Source organism: Thunnus maccoyii, chromosome 17, assembly GCF_910596095.1.
Source record: "Thunnus maccoyii chromosome 17, fThuMac1.1, whole genome shotgun sequence".
Lineage (NCBI taxonomy): Eukaryota > Metazoa > Chordata > Actinopteri > Scombriformes > Scombridae > Thunnus > Thunnus maccoyii.
This window is the reverse complement of record NC_056549.1, coordinates 21,090,130-21,115,746: the sequence shown is the minus strand read 5'-3', so window position 1 is coordinate 21,115,746 and position 25,617 is coordinate 21,090,130. Positions and strand designations below refer to the sequence as shown.

At 42.8% G+C, this 25,617-nt stretch overlaps 1 protein-coding gene across 2 annotated transcripts in view; it reads left to right on the top strand.

The window, feature by feature from the left end:
- The first annotated feature begins 1,552 nt into the window (after positions 1-1,552).
- The window catches only part of fut8b (fucosyltransferase 8b (alpha (1,6) fucosyltransferase)), an 88,103-nt gene continuing 64,038 nt past the window's right edge, over positions 1,553-25,617 (top strand). Inside the window, exons 1-2 of one of the 2 annotated variants that reach the window (XM_042390952.1) lie at positions 1,553-1,751; positions 20,469-20,696. The gene's annotated coding sequence lies outside the window, so the exon portion shown is untranslated. The remainder of the gene's footprint in view (positions 1,752-20,468; positions 20,697-25,617) is intronic. The other variant, XM_042390951.1, reaches the window with a different exon arrangement.

Genomic DNA, 25,617 nt, shown 5'->3' with positions numbered 1-25,617 from the left:
AAATGTTAACATAATCCAGTGTTTTGGAAAATCTATCTCAACTGAGGAACTGAGCAATAATGACATATCTCAATGTGTCTCCTCCACCTGGTGGAAAAACTATAGAAAAGTTTTCTTTATCTGTCTTGACATATTCCCACTGCACTCGAGTTTATCAAGCTAGATAAAAACACTGGATATCAAACTATTTTCTCTTATCATTTAAATGAGAGGGAATCGAATTCTGGTGATTATGTTGAAGAAAGAGAAGAGGTTGTGACAGATGATTACAAGAGCAGAGTGCTGTTCTTGGGAAACTATGAGTGACATGATCACTTTCGATATGAGTAAGGACTTGAGGCTACAACATTACACTGAGGCTGTGTCCTGCACCGATGTTGCCCCCTGCACCGATGCTGCCCCCTGCACCCCGAAGGTCGAGCTGAGCGTCAGCCTTCGGGGGAGTGGGGGAGTTGGTAGGCTACCCTTCACCCCCCCCCCCCCCCCCCCCCCACCCCCGCCGGTCAGTCTGTCAGTGTATCAACCAGACTGCAGTACAACAACCTGACACTGGTATGCGCACTGCAGCTTCCACTCCAAACGACTCCCAGCAGGGTCGGAATCACAAGAGTCAAGCTAGCCAGCGAGAACCAGACAAAAACAGGAGATGGGACCTCTTTGCCTTCAAAATAAATTACCCAGTGAGTAATTTCAGGGGAAATACAATCATTGCAGTTAAAGTTTATTTTAAAAACAGAGTTGATTCAAAGTGTTTTACGTGGCATAGAAATGCATCACGATATTTTAGAGGAAAATAAAATAAAATTCAAGTAGGAAATTAAATTTCAGCACAGATTTAACAAAATAAGTTTTGGAGGGCATAAGTGGAGAAAAAGTATAGATGAATTACTTTTGATAGCCTAAATCAGTGGTTCTCAATATGGGGCCCAGGGACCCTCAAGTGTCCTTGAGGAGTTCCAGGGGGTCCCCAGAAAAAAGGGGAATAATTTATTTTCACTACAATTCCATCCATAAGTAACACAATGACAGAATGTATGACTATTTTGGTCATGGGTTTCATACACTTTCTGTAATAAAACGTCTAAAAGCAAACATCTTATCAGATGGGGGACCCTTGGGCAAATCTAACCAAACGGGGGTCCGTGGTCTAATTTGTGTCAGTTTAGGGGTACTTAACATGAAAAAGTTTGAAGATCACTGCCCCAAATTATGTTACAATTATTTATTAGCTATTAGACAGGTCACCAAAGACAAAATGGGAAAAGTTTATTTCCACCAGGCTGAAGTGGTCAAATGTACCTCAGAAAATCTAAATGACGATCAACAAATAAATTATATTTAGCACAGGTGTTAAACATTAAACTCACAAAAAGGTGTCTTTATTTGTAGTGTTGCTTCATGTGAATAATTATCTGCCAGTTAATACAGACACATATAATAAACAGGACAATGAACTAACACATGGTCACACTGTGCTGCACTGTGCTTAGTGACCACATATTATTTTGAAAAGCCGTGATCGGATGTTAGGTTTCCCCCCTCTCTTGTCTACTTTGACACCGGCCATCCAGACCAGCAGATCCCCACAGAGCAGCCTTGGCTGCCGTATTCTCAGATCGCAGCTCTGTTTCCGCCGCAGCCTTTCCTCTCAGTTTTCTGGAGCAACACATCCCAGGCTGCTGCGGCGTCAGACCAGCCTCCGCAGCGCCCCGTCGGTCGGATGCCGCTGGAAGCCGGTGTATCACGCCAAGGTGGGTGATATTAACTCCACTGCATGGCGGAAAAATGTAGGAGACACGGAGGCAGTTTCCCCCGCTACATCTCGGCCTGTTGACTGCGTCGCTGCCGAGAGCACAGTGACCAAATAGCGGTCACGGTAGGCAGGGATTTCTGGTCCCGTTATATGAACGCCGTTACTCGGATGTTTTTTTTTCTCTGCTTTAGAGGGATGAACCGTTGGTAGTTGCGTACGTTACTTCCCTATAAACTACCCCGCGTCATCCTTTGTTGCTTATTCGGGTTGAGAAAGGCAAGTGGGGTATGTTCAAAACAATTTACAGTGTATCTGCGTAACGGCCAGAGGGTAGTTCAGTCTGAAACCTCTTTTTAACACCGCGGCATTATATGGACTGGGAAGCGTGAGTCAACCGTTATTAAAGTGGTTTCATTTGGTGGATTTTGCAGCCTTATTGTGAGCTAAAGGCATCAGAAGTGCTAAAAGCGTGTAGCCTGTGAGCTAGCTGTCTTGTCTGCGTTTGTTTGCTCTGTTTGTCGCGGGCATGTTTGAGTTCTCACCGTTAAATGAGAGTGAAACTCATTTGACCTCCACGTGAAAATAAAGACACATGACATAGGAAGGGAGAGGGGTGGGTGTTGTTTGACAAGTGTGTGCATCCTTCAGTGTCTTTCCTTCATTGTGTTTTATGTGTGGCGAGCAGACAAAGCAGCCGCCTGTGTTAACAGCCTCACTGCACTGCTGCTTGCTAGTTATCAGGAATTGCATTGTAATAATCGCCAGAGCCAGGCGTGCGTTTGTTTTCAGTATCTCTGGAGGTGTGGTTAATGTGTAATAAGGCCTCTGATATGTGATTATGAAATAAAACGGCTCGGCTCAGTCCATGCGTCATCTTCATCTTCATCACATTAGGACAGTCATGAGGGAGCCTGCAGGGTGATTTCTGTTTCCCATCCTTTCCACACATACACACACACACACACACATACTTGACAAGGAAGATGATAAGATGGCAGCACTCACATGCACAGGCAGTGTATGTGTGTGTGTATGTGTTCAGTGTAGCTCAAGCTGATCGAGTCTGGTGTCAGTGCTGGTGAGACTAGAGGTTCAATTCCCAGCAGGAGCACCCATGAGAACACCTTCATAGTGATGTAAAAGTGCCACCAAAAAGCTTGTGAGAAATGTGCAGCTCACACAGCCAACTCTGTGTATACAGATGGCTGTAATATTGTCATGATCTCAGAAGTGACGCTGAGATCAAAGCATGTAGAGGAACAGTATAGTATAGTAAGACAGATTCAATGGAAAATGAATGTCTTATTGCGTTCTCATGAAATCAATTGATGTGGATGAGGTATGGCTTTTTAGCTGAACTGTATCACATCACTTGATGTCTGGAGTTAATATTACAAGACATATTTCAGCTCCACACCACGTGCTGTGATTTTTCTTTCTTTGACAGCGTATTGTCTGACAATAAATGATTAGTTCATAGTGTTGTATAGTGCCACAATTATGCCAGAGTTTCGATCCATTTGCAGCCAGTATCCATTGTGTTCTCATTTGAATTGTAGTTGCTGACAAGGGAGAAACTCAACACCTATGGACAACTAATGCATCATTAATGTTATCTAATAAAGTCAGCCTTGGTAACTGGAAGTAGATTGATTGAGTTAGTTGCCCTAATCCATTCATGAATAAGTAAACAGCCATATATATTGCAGTGACAGCAGTCTATGCCATGGCAGGGGAAGTCTGTCTTGGATTCCAGTGGTGGGTGACTGTGCTGCTTCAGATAGACGCCTGTCTGAATTTGAACAGTTTTAAACTGTCAGGGGCCAATTATTTTACATAAAGCAAAGTGACTCATGCTTTGGCAACCATTTGCTTTGATCTGGGCTTTGCCATTTTTGGAATTAATAGGCATAGCCATGGGTGGACCCATTTATATCAGCCAAGTGCAAATAATTACATTAGAGCAGTTCATCCCAGGCTGCGTAAATTTTGATGAAGCACTTAAATCAAATAGTAGTGATAACACTCAAACTAACCCTCAAACTAACCCTTGAAATTTACTTTAATTTGAGGGTTTTTTTTTCGGAAAATACCTCCCACCTTGTTTTGTTTCTGCTTGTTGGGTTGATGACATTGGACAAACGTTGTATCTGTTACCATGTAGCGAGTGCAACACATGATACTGCATCTATAATACAGGAGAATGTGGTTTCTAGAGAGGTAGATTTTGTCTCTTCTCCCTTCCCCTTCCTTTCCCTCCCTCTTTCTCTGCCCTTTGTGCTTCCACCCTCCATGCCTCATGCCACTGTCTGTCTTCATTTTTGACTAATGAGTTCATTAAACATATTAGTGTTGCTCTGCCAAAGAGGTTAGATGCGGTGCGGTGAGCAAAAATGGGCGGTGACTCATTTCATAGTTTTATCTGTATTTAACAGTGTGCACATTTGTCACGTGGCAAGAACCATTCCTGTGTTTGGTTTAGTGCAGCAAGTCACTGCCATGTAGGGCTGGGTATCAATACTGATTTATTGAATCGATTGGATTGTGTTTCACAAGGTCCCGATTTGATTTCTGATTCGATTCATTATAAATTCAGTTAGGGATATAAGTAACAATACCAATTTTGCTTGGATGTGAAAGAGATTCTCAGAGAACTAATGCTGTAAATTGTACAGGGAACCATCTAACCTGGTGCATTATTAAAACTATGAATGTTTATATTGAGAATTGACCTCAAAGCAGTTACATTAATGTCATTTTTCTTCAACACAACCAACACACTACAGCAGTCAACACAATATCGTGCAAGTCTACAGCCTATACAGTCAACGAGTATTAACACAATATTTCACCTCCGTTTTGCACATCTTACACATAGCTTTGCTTTTGTCCAGCTAATTTTTAAATCCAAAATGCGACCAGGCTTGGCGGTGCTTTCAGCGGAGCAGCTCCTGACATGTCTTTTGATTAAAACCGAGGTTCGACGAGATCTCACGTGGTCAGATCTCGTTGTATGTGAGATCTGGCCACGAGATCTCGTCGAACAAAGAACCAAAGGCTGGTCATGCCAAGACTAACGGGGTTAAAGCGTCATGCATCCACAGGAAAAGGCATATTAGAAGATTGATCTTGGGATTTTATGAATCGCTATCAGATCATTCAAATAAAGATCGATTTGAATAGGAAAATTGATTTTTGTAAGACCCAGCCTTACTGCCAACTGGAGTTTTATTTAAAACAGCAGTTGGATTTGTTTTTCATTTCAATTCTCTCTGCAATACCAGCCTGTCACCTGCACAGCAAGCGCCTCTGTTTGCATGAAAAGCCATTCTAATTTCAAGCATCACAGTGTTTTGGCTCAGTGTACAGTGTGTGTATAATGCTTGATATTGGCTTCAGTGTGCTGTGTATACATCCCCTTTTTGCACCCCTGTTGTCCCAGATATATCTTTTTTTTTTTCTTTTTTTTTTCTCCTGAAAACGTCAGACGCATGAGAAGAGAAGGCTGAATGGAGCTACGGAGGAAACAAACAACACATTTTGAAGACATGTTCCCAGTTTGGGGGCCTCATGCTACAAACACAAAGAACATTGAAGTGAAGAGGCTATGCAGGACACAATGATTCTTGTAGCCAGTTGCAGTAACAAGACTACCAAAAGAAGAATGATCATCTGGTAGCATTGTTTTGTTGGTATTGTTAATCTCTGTGCAGGGTTTCTGTATCCCAATTCCACACAATGTATTGTAAATAGAGCAGAAGATGTTGAAAAGACGCTTTAGCTTTTGTTGTTCCTGCTTTGAGGTAGTGAAAGACTGAAATTATTATATATGGATACACACACACACACAAGTCTTATCATTTAAGGCTTGGTCTGTCAAGACAAAAAAGATAAAGAATTACTGTGTCATGCATGTGGTTCAGTGAAATATCTTTCTATGACCAGTGTTGATATCTGGCTGGTATTTTTTATGTGAGGCTGGTGTTTGGTGTCTGATTTCTGTCCAGGGCTCAAATTTAAGCGAGACTTTGTGAGATTAACCTCTAGTCTCTAATCTAATCTTTTAAGATGAATTTGAATAAAAAAGGTTTATAATTTATCATCTAAACATTTGTATGATGTTTTCTTTATGTTGAGGGTTACTTTGAATGATTTTAACCAATGATAAGGTAGAAAAACAAAGATTTTAAATTCGGGACGGCTTAGATTGCATTTCGGGACGGTTCTGTGAGGATGCTGTGGAAAAAGTTAGTTAAAAGCCCTGTTTCTGTCTCCTCTATTCTCTAGGCTTTTGAAGACCCCAGTAAATAGATGAGAAAATCATCATCAGCCTCTTACAGTGGTAATGTGTTGGGGATTTTTGTGATGTCTCAAGCATTAGGGTAGGGATTGCAGAGCTAATCAACTGCATGCCTTGTGCAGCAACATACCTGTAGTCTCTAGTTTCTTGTAAGGTTGCAGAATGCAGCCTTTCCAAAGGGCAAAATCTGTGGAAAAAAAGGCCTCTCTGCCATCACTCTTCTTCTGCTCTCATCCTCCCGGAGGGCCATTATTATCTGTATTGTAAGACAGAGTGTCTGTCTAGTGATCGAGCCAATCACAGGGCTAGTGTGGGGCAGGTTTCCATGGAGAAAAGCGGGCTGGTCTGTGAGGCTGCTGAAGCTCAGCTTGAGCAGGCTAGCCTGATCCAGGCTGATAGCATTCTCCGGCAGCAGAAAAAGAAAAGCCCCCAGTAGGCCTGCCCTGCTGTCTGCCTGTCTAAATGTCTCGCTGCTTGTCTACCTGTCTTACTCAGCTGAATTTCTAAAGACAGGATGGAAGGAGGGGAGTTCTGAATAGGAATTCAGTCAGACAGGCACAATAGGAGTTTGGCCCAATAGCCATGTGGCATCAGATTGGATTTGTGTAGGGACTGGATCTAGATCACAGAGCGCCTTAGCCACAACAGTCTTGGGTGGGTTTGAAGGATGCTTGAATGTGTGTTGGGTTGAGAGGTAGCTTTAAGGGTACCCTGTCCTTGTTACTGTTGTGACCTGTCAGAGATCCTGACCTGGACTTCCCATCAAAGAGTGTGCAACCCCAGCTCTGTTTGGCCCTCCTGCCTGCAGTGTACTTTCATCAGGGAGGATGTGTGTTTGTTTGTGTGTGCTTACTTTTGCTGTATCTCAAGGAGTTATAGCTGCTGCAGCCTGAGCTGAGAAGTGGGTCTTACGACATTTCTTCTCAGCTTGTTGGAGCTGTCCAGAAATAGGCATGTACCCATCTACATGCAGCACTTAAATTCTCTCCTTCCCCTTTTTTTTCCTCCTTTACAGTTTGAAGCACTTAACTGTCCCTTGTTGCCTCCTGTGCCTTTGCATTTATTTGTGTCTATGTATATGCATACATATCACTGAGTGTGGGTGTGTTGGTTTATGTTTGTATTTATTCTAGTTTTTCACTCTCATTATGAATGCTTCGCATTAGGACAAGAAGAATGCAGTGAAGTTTGTGGCGCCTTCTCTGCATGAGGAACTGAATTCACATGGGTATGACACACTGAGAATTTTTAGCTCATCAGAAGTTGCTGAGGGACCTACACTGTGGGACATTAACAGCCCCCATACCTCTCCCTTCCAAGCAACCACCCACCTACCTACAGAATCCCCTGATGCTCAGTGCCCATGGCCCATCAAACAGCCTCGTCAGCCCCTCTGAGTCCACATCTCAGACCAGGACCAGAGCAGGTGTGGAAGCACTGGAGGGATTCAGAGATGCAGCTAAAAAAAACCTCAGTTGCCTGATAAGATACTGCACTGTCTAGGTCTTGTGCATCTCACAGCGTCTAACTTAAAACAGAATGTAAACCTATTTCGGTCTCTAAAGGGCTCTTTTTAGCATGGGAGCCTCCTGAAAGCACAAATCCACACTAGTGGCATCCATGCATGGATGGGACAGAGATTTGGAGTGCAGAAGAGGCAGATGGGTATGGAGGGGAAATTAGGAGAGAAGAGAGAGGTAGTAATTGGGACAGCTGCACAGCTTGAGGCACTAGCAGTCAGATCACCCACCTCTAGGGCCCTATGGAATGGACGCTTAAATCGTAAAAAAAACAGAATTCAGAAAGATTAAAACCGAAAACAAGGAATTTGGGAAAAAATAAAGTTGAATCTGGAAAAAATTAAAACAGATTTCATAGGGCCTTACACTTCACTCTCACCCCTTTACCCCTATCCCCCCCCCCCACCCCCAAAAATAAAAGGACAGCCAGAGAGCCAGATGCTGGCCATTAGGATCACAGTGACAATAGCCCAAATTCAGTCTTTGGCCAGAATACTGAATGCACAAGCCCACAAAGATGCACACATAGAAACAGAAAACAACAAGACTATGAGCTCATGTGACAGAATGGGTGCATTTCCCACACTTGGGTAGCAAGGGTTGTGTGACAGGCCCGCCTCTGCATGGGGGTTTGTGGATATTATACTGTTCAACAGGAAGCCCAAATTCCCAGCAGCCACTCCACCTCTCCTCACATACACAAGGACTATTGAATGGCCTCCTTTTACCCAGCGGTATCTGATCCAGTACTGGCCAGTGTTGGGTGGCCTGTGTGTGACCTCCACACAGGTCCAGAGAGGGTGCAGCCCTAGGCCCCAGGAAAGTGGGACCTGGACCACGATGAAAGGCCTACTTTATCTTTCTCGCAGGCGGAGGTCTATTTATGTCACTGGTGCCAGTCCGGCAACCTGGAGGGTTTGTTTGAATGGTGGGGAGAGTGTTTGTGGATTTTTTGCTCTTGCACCATTGATCCCCAAGGGGAAAATTCATCTGTGTGACCTCCATTGAGAGGTCAGAATGTAGGGTCAGCTACACTGTTGCCTTCATGGCCGGAAGGGATTCAGTATTTCTCTTAGCACTAAGCCCCACCGATGTCTTTGCCAAGTTCACAGGAGGTGAGGTGGTTAATGTGCGTGTGTCCATCTCCATATCTATCAAAGAGTTCATTGTCAGTGTGTGTTGCATGTGCAGTGTGTTACTGATGGTTAGCGTTGTAGGGCGGCGGGTGAGAGGATTGTGAGGGATCATAGAGGATTGGCCTGATTGGATTTCCGTGGCAGGAGTCCTGTCACCTGGTCCAGCATGGTGCTGTGGAAGACAGTAGGGCAGCAATCAGACAGCAGCCACACTGAGAATATAGAGCAAAGTCTGCATTCATACACAGCAGCAAGAAGCAAGAACTTCCAAAAAAAAGTCCCTTGGCAACTTTTGCCAAGTCTTTGACTGGGTTCTCTGTAGGGAAAATTCCCCTTGTGGAAAAATCTACCTTTTAAAACATTAAGAATAGTTTGTGGCAATTTCAACTTATATTTCTGGAACCATGTAATTGCTTGATGGTGTATTTTTCCCACTCCCTCTTTTGAGAAGCCCAGATTTAAATTTCAGATTTCAGTAACACACCCACTCAGAATCAAACAAAGATTTTATTTTGAACACTCTGAATAATGATCTACAATTATACGAGTAGATATCCATTGTTAACCAAGCTGTGCTGCTTATTTCTCCGGTCAGTAGCCTTGAAAGACCAGAATGCATGAATCAATTTAATGCAGAACTTTCTTGATTAAAGCTCTGGTATGTTTACTATCTCTTTCTTTCTACGTATACGTCTATAACCCACAGCTGAATAAAACAGCTTGTTCCATTGAGCTCGTCAGGCCTTTCTCTTGAGGTTGTTGAAAAGCACTCTGGGAAATATAGGAAATCACTAACAAGTCGAATTAGACTAGGAAGGCTGAAGCTAAGTGGGTACAACAAAACAGAAATTACAACTATCACAGAATAACTACTTGAATGCATTGTTCATCACATATTGATGATTTTCAACAGTGTGAGATTATCAGCAGGTGGATTTCTCTCACAACTCTCCTTGAGGGCTGTGGTGGATTTACTCGAGGACATCAGTAAAAACCAGGGCAGTATTTTATAAAGAATGACTAAAATCTTAACCTGGTGTGTGTGAAATGTGTAATAGAATGTCTTTTGAAATGAATTTGTTCACAGTCATGAGCAGGCATGACTTAATGTATGTATTCCTGAACCTAATAATTTCGGTTTTGTGTTACAAATTCACCAGAATTTGAAATACCACCATCAGCTTTGTTTTGGATTCACTTGGTCCAACAGTATTTAGGTGGACAGATATGATGTTTTTTAATATTTGTTCCCTGAGTATACACAACCTAGAGCCAGACGTATCATTGTACAAACTGGAGGATCACGGAGGTGTTAAGGAGCGGATTACACCATGATCCTCGCAATGAGTTGACATTAATTCATACCTGTGCAATTTGCTCAAGACCAAACTGACTACCACAGAGTTAGGTCTGCAAAATGTGGACAAAACATCACATCAGCATTATTTTTGACATGTATTGCAGTTACAATGCATTTGAAAAATCAATTTAAGGTTTTATTAACTTAATAGATGTAACTTGAAGCATTTCCAGGAGCTTCCCCTTTGGGCTATTGTTGGAATATCTCCCATTAGACCTTTCCGTGATGTCCAATCTCTTGTTGCTTAATGGTATTTCTGGGCATTAAGGAGTTGTGTTTGCCAGAAAAGTCTCTTTCCCGATATTTTAGTTATTGATTGAGTCATAAAATGTGTAATGCTCATATTGCATAAAAATTTTGCCTTCTTTGATACTGCAATATCAATACAAATTTTCAGCACTTGTACAGCGCAGACGGCAGGCGTTTGTAGGTTGTAGAGGCAGTTCATACGTGCATGTCTTGTCAAAATCAACATGTTATTCTCAAGACAACACAGATCTCATTGGCTACCATGGGTATTTCCATCACAAAGGAGCAAATTGATTGACAGATTTTTTTCAGTTCCTCATAACTTCTAAAATAAATAATTGCAGAAGTGTAAACCACCGTGCATTCTTGTGTACACAGTTACAGTTCTATAATGTTGAGGTTAAAAATTAAGCCGTACATTTGCCAGACAGCTGTGTGTAGGTTTGACTCATCTTTGTGGCTTCTGCTGTCTTTCCTGTCATGCCTTGGAGAACAATTGCTTCACAAATAATGTATAAGAAACAGACTTCTACCCAAATATCTGCTGTTGAGTGCAATGTGGAGGTTTGCGGTACCACAGTGTACTACCCTCCCCATTACAGTGGTACAACTTAAACCTTGTTTCTACAAGACATTATCTCTCTCAGCTTAGAGCTTGTGCATGATTCAGTGGAGGGTTAAGTGTTCGCCGGTGTCTCTGAGTCATCAGTCATACAAAGTGTAACTATAGCTTAGCTGTTTGCATATGTGGAGGAGTGTGATTTAACCAGCATGGGCCAATTTCAGGGGCAGAAGGGTAGTGTGCTTGCATTACTTCTGTTGTCCCTTTCTTTTTCTTTTTTTTCAGTGGAGGTCATGGGGTTAAAATACTTTGCCCGTAACATCTAGCTATGTTAGTTTGGCGGGGCGAAGTTGTAAACCTTGTTGAACCTCTTGTTCAAACCCAACCCCTACGCTAAGCTTCCTGTCAAACCGAACCCCCCCCTTTGCTTTACCATATCAGGAACTTTTCTGTTAAACATCCTGCTACCTCTGCAAGCTTACTGACGCCGCTCAGTCCTCCTTCAACATTTGTGAGAGTGGCAGCAGTGGCATTCACCTATGGCAAAGCCCTTGGCAAACCAGCATGAGACCATTTGCATCTGACATACCTGTCATGTACTGTAGCCTCAGGGGTGTTGCATCACATTTTTGTCACCTCCTCCCCTTCCTCTTGTTTCATGTTGTCGCGGTACCACCCTCCAACACCCAACTGCTCCTCATTGTTAGTGCCATCAATGCATACGGGACTTTAAAGGGCCTGCTTGGCAAACCCATTTCTCAGTTTAAGCTGTGGTCTGAGAGAGCAATAACAACATGCCAGTCAGACATAAGAGCCCCTGATAGGACTCAATGAGATGACACAGCAGTCCAAGGCCTATTATGCCGTTGGAGCTGTGGGACAGATGGAGAGAGGGAAAAGAGGGAGAGAACAAGAGCCACTGACTGACCATATACCGAAAAATGATGAAACATCCCTCGTGAAAACAGCAGGAAAACGCACCGGAGGACTGGATAGACAGGATGGAGGTAGTCTGTACCAACGAGATGTATTCTGTCTGTCTATGTCGGTGGCCCAGAGCTAGTTTTGACGAGGATCGAGGAGACACCCGTGTGATGTCAGCCACACTACCAGGTTTTCAAATATGTATCTGTAAAATAGCTGCGTGACAAGCCGCTCCAGAAACAGAAAACAGCCTCCCCTAGCCTGGTTTTTACTTTTCTTTGATCTTGTGACAACAGCAAAGAATTGAAGTTGGCACCTCAACTCAGTGAGGAGCTTTAAACACCCGGCGAGGGCTTTGCCTCCTCACTTTGATTTGTGGAGTAAATGAAGGATTATTATAGATGAATCCAGTGTTATGGTTGTCCTCCAACTCTTGATGTTTAAACAAAAACTAGAACAGTGCAACCACCTGAACTGCTAGTCTGTCGTATTTGAAGATGAATGAAACAAGCCGCAACCCTGTATGGCATACTGACTCATTCCACATGCACAACACAGAGAACATGTTACTGAGAGTCATAATGATACTCTATAGGTATTGCAGAATAACATACCCTGTCTTCATTTGAGAGCTATTACATGTTCGCCATTGAAGTACTCGTACCAGTGCGTGGGGAGGCCTTTACAGCACGGAGAGGGTCAAGCCCAGCCAAGGTCAAGCTGTGAGGGTCAAGCTTCATGTGTAAGCTTACCCTTCTATTTGAAAGTTGACCCATCCACTCGGGTTGAAATAACAAAACGCCTTCCGCACTTTCTCCCTTTTTCCCGTTCATAGCGGCATCATCCGCCTCACTCGGTCTATGCTCTCCTCTGGCAATTGGCGCCCTAATTGAGGCACTCTAGAGCCATGTTTATCACCGTGGCAACGTTGCCCTGCAGATAATCATTGTCTTGTGGATTAGCATAACAACAGAGGAGAGGCTTTGCTTTAATTCCACTAACACTGGACCAAGCTCCTTTGTGTCGGCTCGCCTGCCGGGCTTGTCTTAACTGGGATTAGAGGCGTGGGCTACTTGCGCCCATCAGGCCCCCACATTGTGGTCATGCCCCTGCCTTCTTACTTGACTGAACCCTGTTCGTGTCCTTAGATGTTTCTTACAAAAAAAAAACAAAAATCACCACAGCATTGTGTTATGAATCTTACCTGAATGTTAAACTTTAGCACTCTGTTGGACTTAACTTGTATGAGTAGTTCACCATTAACTATTCACAAGTGGCCTTCTGAAGTTAACAAGACCATCATTTTACAGCTGACAAAAGACAAAAAACATCTGCCAAATTTCTGTAAGCATTTTGTACAGTATGTTTTGTACCAAATACTATTACTGCTGGTTTAAAAGTCTTTGTCCCAGAGAACACACATGCATCAGCTCTTTATACCTGTTCCAAATGGTCAAACTTGAAGGTGGAGCAAACGGTCTGCTGTACAGAGATGGCTGAGATGCAGTGAATCATACAAATGGGGATAAAAGCGCACACATTCGGACATTCTCCTCAGAGGCGTTCATGGTTCTGCACTTGATTGTGCTCATACATGTAGTTGTTTGAAGAATCAAAAAGAGAATCTTGAAAGAGAACTACTTTTTGACCTCTGCACACCTTGCCAATTACTGTGTGAAGTGGGTGGGAATGTCAGATTGTAAATTTAAAAATATGCACCAAAAAAAAATCACCAGACACATTGAAAGTCTGACCATCCGACAAGCACTTCATTTGATGCAAACTGACACCTTAATCCCTAAGGGAAGTAACAAATTATCAGCCACTCAACTGGAACCTGAAAAATTCTCAAGATTATTCATTAAATTCGTGAACATATAGCATCTTTTAACACCACTGAAGTGGAATAACAGCTTGGCTGATTTGTGAGAGGCAAGTCACAGTTGGTAGCAAGTGGGTTCGGTTTTGGCGGCAGGCGCGGGGAGAGGAGGCAAGCGTGTAGCAGGAGCGTGCCATGCTGTCCTGTCCTGATCTGTCAGAGCAGCGCACTAGGATCTCCCACGGGAGACCGGGTGTAACGACCAAGACGGGGGAGTGAAGGGGAGAGGAAAGGCGTAGGGAAGGGGGGGTGGGGGGAGCGGGGGCAGCTGCTGACCCCGTAAGCACACTAGATTAAGAGGAATAATAAAAAGGGGTCTTGGCAGTGCTTCACTAATATGCGTGGTAATTTAAAGACGCTCCAAAAAGAAATGTCAGTGATGTGTGGGTGGGCATATTTAATGTGTATGTGTATGTGTGTGTGTGTGTGTGTGTGTTTTGAGAGAGAAAGATACACACATCAACAATCTCCATGGAGGATTCCTGTGGTAAAGCATTCTCGGCTTCTCAAGCATGCAAAAGGAATTTCAGGCCCTCTCAAAAAGATGACCACACCATTGCAAGGGAGCTCCTTTGAAAGATTAACAGAGTCTATATGCTCTTGACACACACACACATACACTTTTTTTTATTCCATAGCTGATTTATTTTGTGGTATTGTATGGTGGTTTCACACTTTTTCTTGTGGATGACATTATCTAAGTAGGTTTTCCTTTGCCAAGCTTTTTTTTTTTCCAGGCTATTTTGCTCAGTTTAATGCTACCAATCCACCAGCCAGCAGTGTTTAATTTACTCTTAACTTGCAATGTCAGTACTTGGCAAGAAGAAGTAGCAACATAGCATAGCCAGTAGCTGCGGATAACATTTCTCTTATTTCATGAGAGGGGCTCTTGTGGACTCTTATGATCTTTCTGTGACCTGCGCTTGAATCCCATTTTTTTTTTTGCAGACATAACAATTCAATAGAATCCGAGTAAGTAGCAACACTGTAGGCGACTTGTTTTCTTCTCCTGGTTCGGGGCTGTTTACAAGTGGGCAAGTGGTGGGGTAGGGCGAGTGGTGTGAGGCAGGCTGCTGGAGCAGGTGACATCTGTGACCCAGCACAACAGTGGTGGATGCCGGACACATGCTCCTTCTGCAAAGGCTACTGGCACCCTTTCTGCCTCATTGGGCTCATGCCCACACACGCACACCCTGAAACACACACACACATGCACACACACTTTGAAATACTTCATCTAAATGGAGCCACAGTACATAAGGTTATTGTTAAACGATAGTGATTCAACATACCTTGAGGATATAAAGACTACAAAAATCATTCTCCCTCTACACAGTGTTTTTAGTCTATCACAGTGACTGGAGGGAGGTTTTCTTTTCTTTCTTTTTGGTTCATTTTAGATGGTTGACCTACACTCTACAAGCCTCTAACAGCTACTTTGTGAGCATGACAGACTGCCAAACATCAGGATCATCCGCTTAGAGAAAGTGACCTCCTGATATATACAGCTAAATGCTGATACTGGGTCAGTTGTATTATTTCACTCAAAAATCTAATGGAAAACCCATCTGAGGAGCGACAGCTGCTCTTTGCTCCTCACTGATATAACAGCACACACACACATACATACAGTACATGCTGTACACACACACACACACATGTGCATGTACATAACTAAATTGGAACTTTCTCCAGCTTCATAAAAAGACAATCAGATGATTGATCTTGCTTGCTGAGTTATTAACCCATTATATTTACAAAGCCATTAGTTGCCTGATAATTGGACTGTTAATTAAAACAAAAGGCCTAAGTTTCCCCCTATTGAGTCTCAAACTTCCCTCTACTGAACTAAAGAGCATTATAAAGAGCAGAATATTAACACTACAGCCGTTTCCATTCCCCAGGATTTTCCAAGATATACTGTAGGCTACATAAATATCCAAAAGGTTTTTTTTTTTTTTTTTGAGAGTATTACAATTATACAATAAGGATAAAAAGGATTGAAGGATATTATTGTTTGATTTTGTTTTAATGCAGCTCTACATGATTTACAATACAGTTTTACATCAGCTCTCGCCCTCTATATATTGCGTATCCCTTCTCCTCCCCTCCCCTCCCCTCGGAGGGAGTGCCTTTCTCCTCCTGGTTTCTCGTTGCATTCTGATAAAGGAGACTCTCCCTCTGATGTCTCTTATCTCCTCTCATCTCCTGCAGTAAAGGCTGTCTCTGTTTGTTTTATGCTTCCTGCCAGTTTTTCCTTTTCCCCTTCGTTTCCCCATCATCACCACCACCACCACCCTTTTTTCCCCTCTTAGCCCAGTGCCTTGTCCCAGTATTGTGTGCAATGGATCAAAATTGTCAGAATAACTTAATGGTCTGCTGACCTGCCTCCTCCTGACCCCAGCTGTTTATCAAATTCTATCATATTCTGTAGCTATATACCTCCCCTCCACACCCTCCCATTCTGTGAGAGGTATAGATTTGTTGCTCCATATCTCTGGCAGTGCAGTACTCTGCTTGCTTACTGCCGTTGACAGAGTGTGTGTCCAGTGCAGGTTACGCTTGGCTGCATCAGGGTAATGCTGCTGGCTAGCACAGATCCGGCAAACAAACAACATATATTACATCGGAGGCAAGGAGACCGGTTGTATAGCCGAGGGGGCCTCACCGTGTATGTTTGTATGCATACTTGTATGTTTTTGTACATGATTGTGTTAGTGTGAACATTGACCTACTATATAGGCCACACAGCAAGAAGCAGCGGACCCAGACTGTGTCAGACCCGCTCTAACCAGGCTTAAGGCGAAGGTGTAATAACAGCAAAGTTGCCTGAAATAGAAACAGTCAAACACAATACAGCGTACAAATTCGTGTACACTTGCTTCAGCTTTGCATTGTTTGTGTATGTACACACCATGCAAGTAGTGTTGTCAGGAAGTATAAAAATGCAGCTGTGAAACACAGAAAGTAAAGAGGAAATAACAAGCTGATTTATTGATAAGTTTGTCAACAGAGAATATAAGGCAACAGTATAGATAGCCGTTTAACCGTTTCAGGCACTTTTCAAACACGCCAAAACTTCTTTAGTACAAAATGTGATGGTATACTTTACTTTGTCTTATATGAGTAAGTTCTATCTTACTTTTAGATTGTTTAGACTGACAAACTTTTTGAAAACATAACCTTAGGCTCGGCAGAATGATGATGGGCATTTTTTTATTATTTCATTTTGAAGATTAATTGATTGATTGAGAAAATAATTAGCAGCTACATTGATATTGAAAACTGCAACCTGAGCTTTGAGGCCAAAACTGATGTTGATATTTGAGTTTAAAAAACCTGATAACAACATTTCTGACGGATGGTATCGCAAATATTATTCACCTCAAACCCAGTCGGACATTTCTCTATACTGCAGTTTCTCGTTGCTTATCGGCTGACACGCCGATACTGATGTATCTGCAATAAACTAATTGCAATAAACCTCAGGAAAAATAGCAGCTCCGGTGGAAAAAAAAAAGCAATACACGAGGTGGAGGGCACGCCTGTATGAGGAGTTAGGGTTCGGCTATAAAATCTAAGATATCATTTTAACGAGCTAAGCAAATAATGGCTGAAAACGATTAATTTAGAAACTGCTGACTACAGGATGTTTGCATAGAAATGGGAAAAGCACTGAACCTGGGAAGGAAATGAGAATGGCTCTCTGCAAAGCAACGATTTTTATATTCAATAGAGGCGCATCAATACATAACACGCAAACAATCTGAATATTTCATTAAGAGGATCAAGCATTTAAATGAAAGTGTGAATCAAACAGATTAATTCATAGAAGGTAACGTAAACCTCACTTTGTGTATTCTGATTTTTCTAATTCTCTACATTGACTGTATAGAATCTTCACGCCATTATTTTTTCATCATAGTGGAATAAAGTGAGTGGGGGGGAGAAAAAGGACATATCAGGGAAAAAAATCAGTTCTGGTTTCTGAAGCAGAAAAATGAATTTGCTAATGAACAGTGTGAGTATTAAGGTTTCTTTATCAGCAGCGGTACTGATGTTGGAGATACTGTCGGATGAACCCCTGACATTTCAGTCCGGTTGCACTCTGGCGTGCAGCAGGGACCCGCTTACAAAGGATTTGACCGGTCTAGCTAGGCTGCCTGTCCACTCTGCGGAGGCTAATGCCAGTGGGTTTTGTTTTCCTCCACTAACCTTAAATGCCTCCTTCTGTCCGCTAGAAACTGCTGAAATAAATTTTTACAATTGGTTTCAGTACCAGTGAACTCTGTTATTTGGTCTGTTGGTGAAGTCAGAGAAGGACGATTTATCTACTTATCTATTTCCTCTCATACAACAATCTATGTCTGTGAACTTGAAAAATAAGTTGAGAAATGCTTTTTTTTTTATTTTTACATCTTTGAATTTTGCGTTTCCTGCCACACTTTAATATCATACTCTAATCATATTTGTCATTTTTCAAGGGCCGCCTGTGACATTTGAACATAAATGGTTCAGGTCACATGATTAATATCAGATAAAGCGTGGTAATAGAGACGCTTGTGTCAATATGATCTGACATAATATCTCATCTTCTCTCCATCTGTTACTGTCACTTCCTGTTTTTTTCTTCTTTCTGTCCTTCTTTCTCACTCCATTTCATTTCTTTTCACTAACAGACATGTAGAGCTGTATTAAATGACCATACAAACACCCCCCTCTTGATATCTGTAATATTCCATGTACTTACTTCCTCTCTGTCTGCCTCACACACACACACACACACACACACACACACACACACACACACACACACACACACACACACACACACACACATATACAGACGTTGGCCTGAGCTCAGGTGTGTGTATGAGGTGGCAGTCTGCTCTCTCTGTTAGGTCCTCATCTCCCACCAGCCTTCCAGATGGCCTCAGTGTCACCACCACACCTTTCGCCAACACGACACTCTCTACATCCTTCAAACCACCCGCCCACACACACCCCCTACTCCCTCTTACAAAGTACGCAATTACAAATTAAGTGAAAGATGTCTTGAATGAAACCGTCATTAGCATTAATCTCGCGATGCAGCTTTGAAAATAAATTTTTAATGTATTTTTAGGGGGCATTTTATGCCATTATTAGACAGATGACAGTAGAGAGAAATGAGGAGAGATGTGGTTTGACGTGCAATAAAGGTCCCAGGCAAGAATGTAACAGTGGATGTTGTGGTTTGTGGTTGGCGGCTCAACCCTCAGGCCACCGGTGCGTCCTCAAAATACATTTTGTACATGAAAATTATACCATAGAGAAAGAAATCTATTATTTATGGTGAACAGTTTGATGAATGAGAAGTGTTTTTGAACTTGAATCAGCATAGAAGATGCCTGTAGGCGATTGTCCTTCTACATGACACATAGTCTTGTAGCCTGACTTATAGGCAGAAGTTAATGAACAGACCACAGTGTCTTCCTTTCACCTTCTGACAGTTTAATGGACATTTGTGTTAACTTCTTACTAGCAAATCATAAGAAACTACAGAAAACTCATATGAGACAACTAAATATATTATACAAATTTGCAAACACTGAGATGGTTGACTCAAAAGATTTCAACCACACACAATATTTGCCATTTCATCTCATGCCTTTGTGCCTTTTAGAATTTATATTTTCATTTTTTTTTAAAAATATGCTCGGCAGCAGGGCAAGCAAGAATGGGTTTTAACAAAACATAAGGTTGTCTGTGCTTTCAGCAAAACTTCTTTTTGACACGAATCCAAAACCCTGCATTCAAAAAACCATCTTAAGTAGACCATAAAAAAGGAAGTATCACAAGCAGTTTCTGTGTGCAGGAGGATTTCTTCCTGGGAGGGACCTACCAGGAACTTATTTGTTTTATAAGAACAAATGGGAAAAAGCTTTCACAAACAGCCTATAGATTGAATTGCGTCGGATCAAGTCAGCGGCAGAAAATAGAAAAACAGACTTTTTTTTCATTTTTTTTATTTTTGAAAACACAGATCATTAAATTATTCAGTGAAAGTTTGCAGAGGATGTGCGCTCTTGTTCTGCAATGCCCTGCTTCACATTCATACAGCAAACTCAAATTCACTGGGGGGAATTTCTTGCAGGAGAACCACACGTTTGTTTTCTTCTTCTTCTTCTTCTTCTTCTTCTAACGTGCAGATAGCGTGGAGCAGATGGATCAGAATGGCTTGCAGTGTATATACGGGTGTCAAAGGAGGAGGGAGGGAAAAGGGTTATTTATCCTCAGCCGGGCCCACTTCTGGTCACGCTATCGTCTCTTTGACTTGTCGCTGATTTTTCATTTTTCATCTTTGATTCAGTCCACTTGTCCGTCCTCTGATCCCGTCCCCGTCATCACGCCTTTCAGTCATTATTGCTGCGAGGTTCAGCTATTCAAAAGCTGTATTCCCATTCACTCTACGCTCAGCAGCATCCCCTTTTCATTAACATGCTTCATTCAGTCTTGTGCTGTTCTCTATTAATACATTGCTCCTTCCACGCCCCTGGTGAATTCCTTCTGTACTGTATATATAAACTCCTCATTTGTTGTCCCTATCATGATCATCTCTCCCGCTGCCCTCTCCTCCTCTTCTTTTTTGATTCCCCTCCCTCTCAATCTTTCTTTTCCGTCACCATGTGCTCTGTGTATCCTTCCTCCCCCCCCCCCCCCACCCCCACCCTCTACCCCCCCCTCCCGCCTCCTCCTCTCCTTGCATTTCTGTCTCTTCCCGCCTGCCTCCATCCTTACTGCAGGGTTGAGTCATCCCCGTTTCTGCTTGCCTTGACACGTTTGGCCCCTGTGCGCGTCTGTCCAGGCCTCATCACGCAGCGATGGCGCTAACCGGGCTGACATCTCGCCGCAACGCTAAGGGCCTCTGATGTCCATGACGCTAGCACTGACCTGTCCCTCAATCCTCAAAGCACTGACATCATCAAAGTGGGACACATTTCTGCCCCGGGGGCTATTAATTGCCAAATATGGTATGAGCCACATTTTCACATCCATGCCATTTCCAGATTAGAAGAGGAAGGAGAAATAAGAGTTTCATATCTGTGTCTCTTTTTTCTTGTCTTGTGTTATCAAAGAAATATTCTAGCTTGCTGCACATTTTTAGGCTTTTTCATGTAGTTCATACCCTGCCCGTCTCCTCACTTGGCATTCTCTCGCTGTTGTCGGTGAGAGGGACCAGATCAGCACTATTTTCTTCAGAGCTTTCCCTCACAAGGGAGCCACCGCTTCCCCGCGCAACCCCCGCTTCAAATTACACACCTCAGATCACACGCGTGCATATGCTCATGTGCTCACATACACTACGAACAGCAGAACCGCCATCCTTGATGCAAAAGTGTGCACAAATGAAAGCCACAGCATCCTCCTTGGTGGAAAATTGAGTCATGGTCCTTCTGCTTCGCGTAAACTGACAGACAAGCCAAGCGAAAAATGGAATCAAAATGTCCCTATATTGGCGGGGGGGCAGAGGGGAGGTGGGGGGGGGGGGCATGAGCAGTGTGGCACTGTGCGATTCTATATCAAGCACATGCAAATCAAGTCATACCAACCCCAGGCTCATTAAATAAAACATGGGAGTAAGGACAAAAGCCTGCTTCTACTGTAACCTTGCATATTCATAATGAGCACTCTTGCCTAATGTGGAGTGGAGGGATGTTACGCAGGTTGACATTATGTGGCTGGGTGCTTCCTGGGTGTGTTTGCTGTTGTTCTGCAGACTCCGTGCAGGGCGAGGTGACTCTGTTTTCTGACTTTTTTCACTCTCAAAGGCAACCCTGTGTGTTCTGTGAGATGATTTGGGTGTGTCGATATAAGCGAAGCAACGATAAGAAGTTTCACCATCCAGAATGTGCATTTCTGCCTTTTTAGTAGCTTTTTTTTTCTGTTGGGACTCCAGCATAGAATTTGGTCACACCTCTAAGCTTTCCGAGTTGTGAAACTAAATTTATTTACAGTAACTATTTGCTCAACTTCTCCTTGCAAGATGCATGAAGAGAAACAGTTTAAACTCAACCGACACTTGTAGTTTAAAGAACAACTTTATGCTATTTAGTCAGAACACATGCACATAATTGCAGTGAAGAAACAACATTTTTGGAATTTCAACTATCATTTTGAATGCACTTATAGTAGAAGTCAGTATATACAGTATAGGGGCATAGAGAACACAATACTACACTCAATAGTTTGGTGTACTCAAGAAATAAAAACTGCAAACTTAATTTTAGTTGCAATCTGAAGGGATTTCCCCGGTGCCTCTAGACGGGAATCATTTAATACTTTTCAGGAAATTGTTTGAAAAAGTCCTGCTCACATCCTCGTCGTCCCAAAAAAGCCAATTGTTCAGCTGTCACACGCAGAGGATAGACAAAGTGTATGACCTTAAAAAACTGAATAGAAATCTGTGTCACCCTTTGGAACTGACTGGATTATTCTCAATAAAGGTCATATATTCCACTCATACCGATCCTGTGTATTGTGTCATGCATCCCTAGATTTTGTGAATTTAGGTTATATTAAATTAAATCATGAAGTATGCAGCGTGCAGCCACTTTTAGTCTGCCGTTGTAATTTTGAAAACGTCTGCCCCGCCGTGTTGAGACGTATGATTCCCTCAAGTTTTCTCAAAATCTCACAGACTTATCCGAGATTTAGGCTCAATACACTTCGGTCCTGACTTTTACTCGAACACTACAAGGGTAGTTGTAAGTTGCAATACTTGAGGGAGGTAGGCTGAGAGGCCAGTGAGAGGTCAGGATTAGATGCCTCCACTGATCTCAGCGAACCCCAGCCGGCAGTAGAGCACCGCAGGGAGAGAAAAGTAAAAGAGAGCCCATTTAGATCAGGCCACACTGATCCGTCGGCCGGAGTGATGGGTGAGAGATCTGCAAAAGAGGACTGTGACTGTGACAGGCAGTGTTCATTAATGCTCCAGCCTCTGCTGTAGAGTCCAATCAAGGGGCTCCACACACAAGCACCCTCAAACGCTAAAGCTCTCTCTCTCACACACACACACACACGCACACACACATACACACGGCTATCCAAGCAATGAGACAGGCGGGCTAAGCGTGGGCACTGATGGCTTCACTGCCTCAATTGATGGGTGCTTAGAGGGGAGTGAAAAAGGAGAGCTGGAGATGCGGGGCCAGCGAGACCGAGTGTGAGAGAGAGAGAGGGAGATGGAGCGGCGGGTCTCTGCTGTGTCGATGACTCTCTGATAGCCCCAGCTTAGCACCACTTCTGCTCAACATGCAAAGCTATTACATTAACCCACATGCTGCCCAGCTGTTTCCATTAAACGCTCCAATCCTGAAAATCTCTTTAGCTGTCACCAGATACACTACAACCCTAATAAAGCTTCCACACTTCCAGGTGCCGAATTATAGTGGCAAAAAACTGTGTTACATTTTACAGATATTAGGCGGTTTTAGCCGACGCTTGTATTCAGAGTGAGTCACAGCGCGGGCAATGATAGAATTAGTTTATAGTTGTAAATTGCCAACATTAGGGGGAACCAATATTGCATTAATATCAGTCTCTACAAGGAACTGGCATAGCAGCGTTTGCGACAGAATGTGATTGTGAATCTACAGCCGCCGCCGTGTGACAGACTTGGCAAGGTACGGAGCAGTGTCTGTCACAGTACTGTGTCTGTTTGTACTGTCATTCAAATGTTTACCTCCCAAATACCCATCTGAAATGTAATCAGCAGTGTGTGCATTGATTGTAAGCCTGTTTGGTGGTGTGATTGACTCAAACGCTGGACAAACAGGCAGAGTGCCTGCGAGCATTTTCCTTAGATAAAAAAAAAAAAAAAAAAAAAAGGACAAATGCTGACTGGAGGCGTGTCGCCCCTGATCTGTCCTTGACCCATCTGGTAGGGAAGACAGTGAGAAAATGAGACCGTGCAAAGCAGAGAAATGAGCGCATGGGGTGATCTGTGAGCAGCTTGATAACATATGATGCAAATATGAGAAACAGCATAAAGCCTTAAAGGACAATTCCAGTTTTAAGTGTAGTTTTTGGTCATTTCTACATTCCTGTATTTTTTTACATCATGTTATTTTCTTGTTTTTTTGTGTTATTTAATGAAATACTTGCTGCTTCCTTTAGGTTAAAATGTTTTTCACTGTCAGTAAGTATGTTTACATTCTGTATTATATTGTAATTCCACTGTGGGTGGCTATTTTAATTTAATTATGTGAAATGAAACACTGCTTTATAGACTGTAGTTGGCAAAGTTGGCAACTTTGCTGTTGGCTTATACAAGATCAGATATAAAAGATTTGTTTTTAAAAGTGAGAAGCGGAAGAGGGGGGAAGGCAGATACTTCCTCCCGTCTTCTCTCGGTACTCAAATATTCTCAGATTTGCACATTAATATGAAACCGAATCTGAAGTGTTTTTCAAGGTGAGCATGTTTATTGCCTGATGCAGTTTTACAAAAGCCTCTAGTGTTGTTTTCTTCAACATTTGGAATTAAACGGTGATGTAGAGATCCGGTAAAGCTGATTTGAAGTCATGATGCGTGCTTCATCCCAAACATAATTTTAAACGGACAGAAAATGTAAAATATGAGCCATCCCTCAAATTATGATGTTCCCTGAAGAGCACTTAGCTGTTTCAGACATAGTTCCTATACCAGCCAAATTGCTGCCTTCCCGCTATTTAATAAAAGAGAGAAAACATTTTCTGTTATCTAACTGGTGACACTGACATCATCATCATCCCGCTTGTTTGTTTGAGACTGTCATGCACATTCTTTTAAGGGGTCCGAGTCCTCTTGATTTCCATGGATCATGCCTTCGTCTGAGGAGTCTGTGTGGGATCACATGAGACAGTCTGAAACAGCGACAGGACCAATCAGTCTCATTAGATGAGCTGATAGATGTCTGTCTACTGCATATGTGTGTGTGTGTGTGTGTGTGTGTGTGTGTGTGTGAGTAGTTTGGAGCGGCTGCTGGACATGTCACGAGCAACACGGCTGTTTGATTCAGAGCCGCCGTCAGAGTGTGCGTCCCTCTGAGCAGTTGGGGAATGAAAACAGATCAGGTTTTGCTCCACCAGGAGTGCAGAGTAGAGCCGGGTAATGAATTCCAGGAGGCTGAGCATGCTAACAAGTTCATTATTCCAGCTTGGTTTAGGAGTAATTACCATTTTGCATCCAAAGCCATTCAAGACTGGGTTGCTCTTGTCAAATTAAGCCAAGTGTGAATTCAGATAAATATTTGCATAAGCGCGCATGCACAAGGTGAGCCTCGGTGACAGCCAGAGATCGGTGTGGCCATGTTGGATTTTTTTTTTTTTTTTTTGGCTTATATCCACATATATGCAGGAGCTGAGGAGTGGTAGGCATGTCTCTGATAGGCTGATAGCCTCCAGGTCCACATACTGATGGTGAGAACATCATCGAGAGCCTGACATGAACTTGTGACACCTTTCCTTTCACGCTAGTCTGCTCTCTAGCCCCCAAAACCTGCTCTCTCGTAGGCTTTTATTCTGTGTCATTTTCATATTTTTGCACGAGATGGAATATGGCATGATCCTAATAAGCAGTCACGCATAGAGCTTACATCAGATAGGCTAAGCAGACTCATTTAGGTCTCAGAAGAACATCATTAATTATAAAAAAAAAGAACAGGCCCCTCTAGTTGTCTGTGTTTGGTACACTTATTCCCCGAACTTCCCTGAGTGTGCAGTCACTACAGCGAATGTGCAAATGTATCCAGTGCAAGCGTCGGAAACTCTCATATGTATCATTAAATGCTTTTACACAGGTTGTCCAATCAATTTCACTGAAAAGATGGATTCAAGTACATCCCAACTGGCATGTAGAGAGACAGATTGATTCTCTAAAATGTCAGTGATTTAACACCTTTCTCCAGCAAAA